Source organism: Athene noctua, unplaced genomic scaffold (genome assembly GCF_965140245.1).
Source record: "Athene noctua unplaced genomic scaffold, bAthNoc1.hap1.1 HAP1_HAP1_scaffold_154, whole genome shotgun sequence".
Classification (NCBI taxonomy): Eukaryota; Metazoa; Chordata; class Aves; order Strigiformes; family Strigidae; genus Athene; species Athene noctua.
In genome coordinates this window covers 87,501-95,000 of record NW_027437626.1, presented here as the reverse complement: position 1 = coordinate 95,000, position 7,500 = coordinate 87,501, and positions in this window count along the sequence as shown.

Here is a 7,500-nt window from a genome sequence, read left to right as displayed (position 1 = left end):
CCGGGTAGACCTGGTGTCCCTCCCGGCCGGGTAGACCTGGTGTCCCTCCCTGCCGGCCGGCCGGGTAGACCTGGTGTCCCTCCCGGCCGGCCGGCCGGGTAGACCTGGTGTCCCTCCCGGCCGGCCGGCCGGGTAGACCTGGTGTCCCTCCCGGCCGGGTAGACCTGGTGTCCCTCCCGGCCGGCCGGACGGGTAGACCTGGTGTCCCTCCCGGCCGGGTAGACCTGGTGTCCCTCCCGCGGGCGGCCTCCAGCCCAAGTCCGGCCGGCCGGGTAGACCTGGTGTCCCTCCCGGCCGGGTAGACCTGGTGTCCCTCCCGGCCGGCCGGACGGGTAGACCTGGTGTCCCTCCCGGCCGGCCGGACGGGTAGACCTGGTGTCCCTCCCGGCCGGGTAGACCTGGTGTCCCTCCCGGCCGGCCGGCCGGGTAGACCTGGTGTCCCTCCCGGCCGGCCGGCCGGGTAGACCTGCCGGCCCGCAACCGGCCTGGTACCCACGTCGTACTGGCGGGGTGGATGCGGGCTCCCCAGATTTAAGCGTACGTGCTTCTCTCGGCGAGGTGCAGGGCTGCCGGTTGGCGGCGGTGGGGGTGAGAGGAGCGTGTCATTTCGGTTTTTTACCCTCCGCTCGTCCGAGATTGCAGCGCCTGTAATACAAGGCATGAAGCTGCAACCTCCCGCCCCGTGCCGTCGTCGTCTTTTCTGGGTTGCGATCGCAGCCACCACAGAAACGGGAAAAGAGAGATGAAAAGGAAAAATTAGTTGTTTTTTTTTTTTCTACAGCCGCCTCCCCCTGCGGTGCTCACGCCGCTGCCCTGCCCGGACCCGCTGGCCGCCGTGCGACCGCTGGCATCGACCGGTGTCTGCGTCCGCGTGGGGTCCCAGCACGGCCGGGTCTCTGGCCGGCATTCCCGCCACCCCCTCCCGGCAGCCCCCGCGCTCCCCGCCGCCTGCCCCTTGTGACGTCACAAGTAGCCGAGGAGGGGTAACAGGGCGCTTCCGGGCCCGGGCTCCCGAGCTGCCTGTGACGTCACGCCGTGCCCGAGCGGGCCCTGGCTTGAAGCAGGCGGCGGCTCGGGATGACACGGGCACCCGCGTAGCTCCAAGGCAGGGAGCAGGCCGTGGCCTGAGCCTCTCGCGGCGAAGTCACGCCTGGACTAGGACGTGATGGGCCTGGGCCGGGCCGTGGCTGGTGGGCTCTCACGCGAGGGGGTCTCCTGCAGCTTTCGAGCCGGTAGGCAGGCCGGCGGCGAGGCGAGGCCTGGCTTATGCAGCGCCCCTCGTGATCTCACCTTCAACTGGGGAGGCGACGGGGCCAGCGCAGCTGCCGGCTAGCGTACGGACGCGAGGGTCGGAACCGGCAGGGAAGAGTTCGGCTGAGACGGGATCGAACGCGGACCTGAAAACACGCGACGAGAATCACGAACGGAGAGGTCAAGCGGAAGCCTGACCAGCGCTAGGGCATCGATTCAGAAACGGTTCAGGAGCTCACGCTCTGCCCACGCACGTGCGCCCGCCTGCCCCGCACCCCCACAAGCTGCCCGGCCCGAAGCCGTCTGCCTGGGGCTGCCCGCGCGCGCACGCGTATACGGCCGCCCCCCATCCCGCCAAAGCCGCCCCACCCGCCACGTGCTTCTCCGTGAGACCGGCGGCGCCCCCCCAACACCGCCGCTTGGCCTGCGACGAGCCCGCCCCCCCCCCCCCCCCCCCCCCCAACCCTCCCGCCACCAGGTTCACCGTGACACCGGCCGCCCCCCCCACCCCCCAGCCCACCCACCCCCCCCCCGCCACCCCCCGCCCCATCCCACCCCCCCACCCCCCGCCCCCGCCACCCCCGGGGTTCGCGAGGAGACCGGCCGCCCCCTACCTCCGGCCCGCTTTCCACCAGCAGCAGCACATTGGCCGCTCCAGGGAAGGAAGGCGGGAGACCTTAGGACCCAGCGGCGTCGCCGCCGCCGCCTCCGTGCCGGGGGGCCCGGAGGGGCCTCCCGCCGGCGGCGGCGATGATGGGTGGCGCGTGTTTTGGACGCTGAGCCCCCGCAGCTGCCGAGTCCCTGCCGCGCCGTGCCCGCGGCCCGGCTCCCCGCCTTCCTCAGTCGGTCGCTCGGCCGCCCGCCCTCCTGCCCGCCTGCTCCGTTCCCGCCGCGGGTTGAAAGCCAAACGAACGCCGAAGGGGTGGGAGGGAGAGCAGCGACGGGGCGGGGGTGTGTGTGTAACAACAGAAACCGCTCCCCACCAACACCACCCCCCCACCACCCCCCCCCCCCCCCCCGCCCCCCCACCGCCGCAACGAGCTCTGTCGACCCCCCTGCCGACCCCCCCCCAACCCCCACCCCTCCCGCCACCAGGTCCACCGTGACACCGGCCGCCCCCTGCCACCCCCGGGGTTCGCGAGGAGACCGGCCGCCCCCTACCTCCGGCCCGCTTTCCACCAGCAGCAGCACATTGGCCGCTCCAGGGAAGGAAGGCGGGAGACCTTAGGACCCAGCGGCGTCGCCGCCGCCGCCTCCGTGCCGGGGGGCCCGGAGGGGCCTCCCGCCGGCGGCGGCGATGATGGGTGGCGCGTGTTTTGGACGCTGAGCCCCCGCAGCTGCCGAGTCCCTGCCGCGCCGTGCCCGCGGCCCGGCTCCCCGCCTTCCTCAGTCGGTCGCTCGGCCGCCCGCCCTCCTGCCCGCCTGCTCCGTTCCCGCCGCGGGTTGAAAGCCAAACGAACGCCGAAGGGGTGGGAGGGAGAGCAGCGAGGGCGGGTGGTGGTGGTGGTGGTGGTGTAACAGAAACCGCCCCCGATCCCCCACCCCCCAGCCGTAGTGCTCCGCGGCGCCGAGGAGGCTGCGGTCGGTTGGCGGCCGCACCCACCGCCCTGCAGCTCCGGAGTTGCAGCGGTGGGGCGGGGACCAACGGCTCTTCGGGCGCGCGGGCGACGGTGGGGGTCGGGGGGCTGGGGGGGGTGGGGGGCTGGGGGTGTCTGTGTGTGTGCGCGTGCGTGCGTGCGTGTGTGTGTGTGTGTGTGTCTGTGTCTGTGTGTGCGTGTGTGTGTGTGCGCGCCTGTGTCTCTCTCTCGCGCGCGCGCGCTCTCTCTCTCTCTCTCTCTCTCTCTCTCTCTGTGTCTCTGCGTGTGTGTCCGAGCTCGTGTGTGTCGCGGCGGGGGGGGGGGGGGGGGGGGAACAAACAACAAAACAACAATCCGAACAACACACACACACACACACACACGCGCGCACACACCCCCACACCCCCTATTCCCACACATAAAGCCCGGGAGCCCCCTTCCCACCCCCCCACCCCAACCCCGTCGAAAAAAACCTAAACGCGAATGCCAGCGAGCGCCTGGCAACGCCGGGACCCGGACCCGGACCCGGACCCGGACCCGGACCCGGTGAAGGGCGCCCGGTGCCCACGCCTCTGCGGCACAGCGAAAGGCGGGGGGAAAGAAACAAAATAAAAACACACACACGCACCCCCACCCCCCCCCCCACCCCCCCTCCCCCGAGACTAAAGCTAAACCCACGCTGCGAAACCAAAAGCTGAAGCCGAGGACCGCCCGGCAGCGCCGGGACCCCGACCCGGCGAAAAGCGCCCGGTTCCCGATGCGAACTCGCTCCAGCGAGACGGGCGTCTCCGTTGGGGGTGAGGTGCGGGGAACGTCGCCGCTTCTGCCGGGTCCCCTGGCAGCCGCGGGAAGCGGGGGGGGGGAGTGGCGGGCGGCGCCGTGCGGCGCGGAGTGGCGCGGCGCAGAGGGGCTGACTGGCGGCCGAGGGGGCGGGCAGCGAATGATGCCAGCGACTGCATGGCAGCCAACGGGTCGGGGCGGGGGGGTGGGGGGGCTGGTGCTGCGTGCACATGAGAGCGCGGCGGGGCGCGGGGGTGCGGGGGTGCGTTAAGAAAAAAAATTTCCCTTTTCATTTATTTTTTTTCGGATTTCATTGGCATCTATCGAAACAAAAATGTCTCGCACGACGCGGCCGCCAGGTCTACCCGCCTCCGGGGCGTGAAGCGGCCGACAGGTCTGCCCGCCTCCGGGGCGTGAGGCGGCCGTCAGGTCTACCCGCCTCCGCGGCGTGAGGCGGCCGTCAGGTCTACCCGCCTCCGCGGCGTGTGGCGGCCGTCAGGTCTACCCGCCTCCGGGGCGTGTGGCGGCCGTCAGGTCTACCCGCCTCCGGGGCGTGAGGCGGCCGTCAGGTCTACCCGCCTCCGGGGCGTGTGGCGGCCGTCAGGTCTACCCGCCTCCGGGGCGTGTGGCGGCCGTCAGGTCTACCCGCCTCCGGGGCGTGAGGCGGCCGTCAGGTCTACCCGCCTCCGGGGCGTGAGGCGGCCGTCAGGTCTACCCGCCTCCGGGGCGTGAGGCGGCCGTCAGGTCTACCCGCCTCCGGGGCGTGAGGCGGCCGTCAGGTCTACCCGCCTCCGGGGCGTGTGGCGGCCGTCAGGTCTACCCGCCTCCGGGGCGTGAGGCGGCCGTCAGGTCTACCCGCCTCCGGGGCGTGAGGCGGCCGTCAGGTCTACCCGCCTCCGGGGCGTGAGGCGGCCGTCAGGTCTACCCGCCTCCGGGGCGTGAGGCGGCCGTCAGGTCTACCCGCCTCCGGGGCGCGACGCGGCCGTCAGGTCTACCCGCCTCCGGGGCGTGAGGCGGCCGTCAGGTCTACCCGCCTCCGGGGCGTGAGGCGGCCGTCAGGTCTACCCGCTTCCGCGGCGTGAGGCGGCCGTCAGGTCTACCCGCCTCCGGGGCGTGAGGCGGCCGTCAGGTCTACCCGCCTCCGGGGCGTGAGGCGGCCGTCAGGTCTACCCGCTTCCGGGGCGTGAGGCGGCCGTCAGGTCTACCCGCCTCCGGGGCGTGAGGCGGCCGTCAGGTCTACCCGCTTCCGGGGCGTGAGGCGGCCGTCAGGTCTACCCGCCTCCGGGGCGTGTGGCGGCCGTCAGGTCTACCCGCCTCCGCGGCGTGTGGCGGCCGTCAGGTCTACCCGCTTCCGGGGCGTGAGGCGGCCGTCAGGTCTACCCGCCTCCGGGGCGTGAGGCGGCCGTCAGGTCTACCCACCTCCGAGGCGACCGGCGGTGGCCGCTAGGTGTACCCGGCTCCACGTTGCCGGCGGCCGGCTCAGCGTCCGTAGAAAGGGCTGCCAGGTCTACCCGGCTCCGTCGGGACTTAGAGCGCGGGCAGACCTGTTGGCTCCGGCAGTTCCTCCAAGGGGTCGCTGTTTCGCGCTGCCTCCAGTTAGGTCATCGTAAGAGGCGGCGTCTCTGCAGCGCCTCCCCCGCTGGCAGGCAGACACTGCCTTTAAGCGCCCCTTTCCGGCGCGGACCCATATTCTCCTTATATAGGGGCACGAGGCGTCTCTGCTCCAGACAAGCGCCACCGAGCGAGGGCACGCGGCTTAGCCGGCCAAGTGGAATGCTGGGCGGCCGCAGACGGTGGTTTCCCCCGGGGAATTGGGCACGGTTCTCAAGCCGGTGCTCTGTCAGGCGAGCGTGCACGGAACCGAGAGCACCCAGAGAGATGCCGAACGGCACGAAGCCGGGCGGCGTTGGGGCGGTCGCTGCCGAGTGGTGAGAAAAGGACGGGCAGAGGTGCACGGGAGAGGCCGAAGACCGGTGGCCGGAGGCGGCTGGCGGCACTTGAACGCTGGATACTGGGGGGGGGGAGCCGAGCTGTGAGACTACCGTGGGTGGTTACCCCCGTCCCCCCCCGGTCCCCCGAGAGCCCGATGATGGCGGAGGGGGGGAGCGCCGGTATGTGTGTTGACACAGCGGTGCTCCGTACGGTTCCAGCCCGTCGGGGGCTGTTGCCCAGCTCCTTGAGGGGGCCTTGGGGATGGGAGGAGAGGTGGCGGCGGCGGCACCTGCTCCCTTTGTTTGCCGGCCTTAAGCCGGAGCCCGTGGCATGGGCACGCCACGGTTTTGGCTGGTCGCGGTGGCCGGCAGCTGGATGCAGACGGCCCGGGGGGGGTGTGTCTCGAGCCACCGGTGGGTGGCCCCCCCCCCGGCCCCCCGAGAGCCCGACGATGGTAAGGCGAGAGGCGGCGGCGCCTCCCTGGTTCTTGGTTTACTCCTTTCGTTGCCGGTATCGTATGCCATACGTGCGGGGCGGCCTGTGGTGTCCGGCCGGCTCTCGGCGTCCCTGGTTTCTACCGGCCGGGCTCGGTGAAGGGAGGTCTGCACGGTGCTGTGAGCGAAGGCTAGTCGACTCCTCGGGTCCTTTGCTCTCTCGGCCCTAAGCCGGAGCCCGTGACATGGGCACAGCACGGTACGTTTTTGGCCGCCGGTGTTGGCTGGCAGCCGGGTGCAGATGGCCGTGGTGGGGTGTCTCGAGCCTTCAGCGGCTACCCCCCCCCCCCCACCACTCTGGTCCCCTGAGAAGCCGGATGATGGTAAGGCGAGGCGGCGGCGCCTCGGTCCTCTTTTCCGCTTTCTTTTTTTCCTGGTGCAGATGCCATACGTGGGGCGGCCTGCGGTGTCCGGTCTGCTCCTGGCGTCCCTGGTTTGTACCAGCCGGGCTCAGTGAAGGGGAGGTCTGCACGGTGCTGTGAGCGAGGTTGGTCGGCGCCTCGGTTCCTTTGCTCTCTGGCCCTAAGCCGGAGCCCGCGATGCGGGTACAGCACGTTTTTTTGTTTTTGGCCGGTGGTGGTGTCCGGCAGCCGGATGCAGATGGCCGGCGGGGTGTCCTGAGCCTTCAGCGGCTTTCCCCCGGCCCCCCGCCTGAGCTGTTCCACACCTGGCTTTTTCCCTCCGGGGTAACCTGTTCCCTGCGTTTGTTGGGCAAAGGCCGGTGGCCGGCGGCGGCCGCCGGCACTTGAACGCTGGAAGACCGGCGGAGTCGAGCCTGTCGCGGCTTTACCCCGGTCCAGCCGAGTCGGCTGAAGGGAATCCTTGTGCGTGGCGGGTGGGTGGCGGCGGTGGCGGGGCACATCCCGCGCACCCGGTCCCCCACCCCCTCGACTGGTACCGGTACGGAGGCGTAGCCTACTGAGGCTGGCCTCGGGCACGTCGGACAGGCTTCGCGGCGAGCCGGCTCTGCCGGTGTTGAAGCCGCCGGAGCACCTGTCACGGATGTCGCCCCTGCTCGCTCGCACGCAGAGCCCCGCGTCGTCCGCCCGCCCGCTTGCGGGTGGCCGAGGGCAGGCGCGCGGTGGCTGTCGCTGTCCCAGGACCCGTGGCCGTTGTGGCCTTCGCTGATCGATGAGGCACTTGGGGTCGCGTCGGAAAGGGCCCCCGGCGGGCCGGCTCTGCTGTACTCCCCGTAATAGGGAGCCGCGGTGGCGTCCGGTGTTCAGGCAGGGCGGTCTCCTTTCCAATTCGCTTCCCCGCTGTGAGCGAGGTATCGTCCTAGTCTCTTCCCCCCCCCGAGCGAGAAGGGGGCCGTGGCGACGGCGGCGAGGCGCGTGCCTCCCCCGTGTCACCTCACCCTGTCCTGCTGCCGCTCGGCGCGGGGGGGGGTTTCCTGGGCCTTCCTTACCGAACCAGGCTGTGTGACAGCCGCGTGGCCCCGCGAGCCACCAGGTGTCCTAAACCAC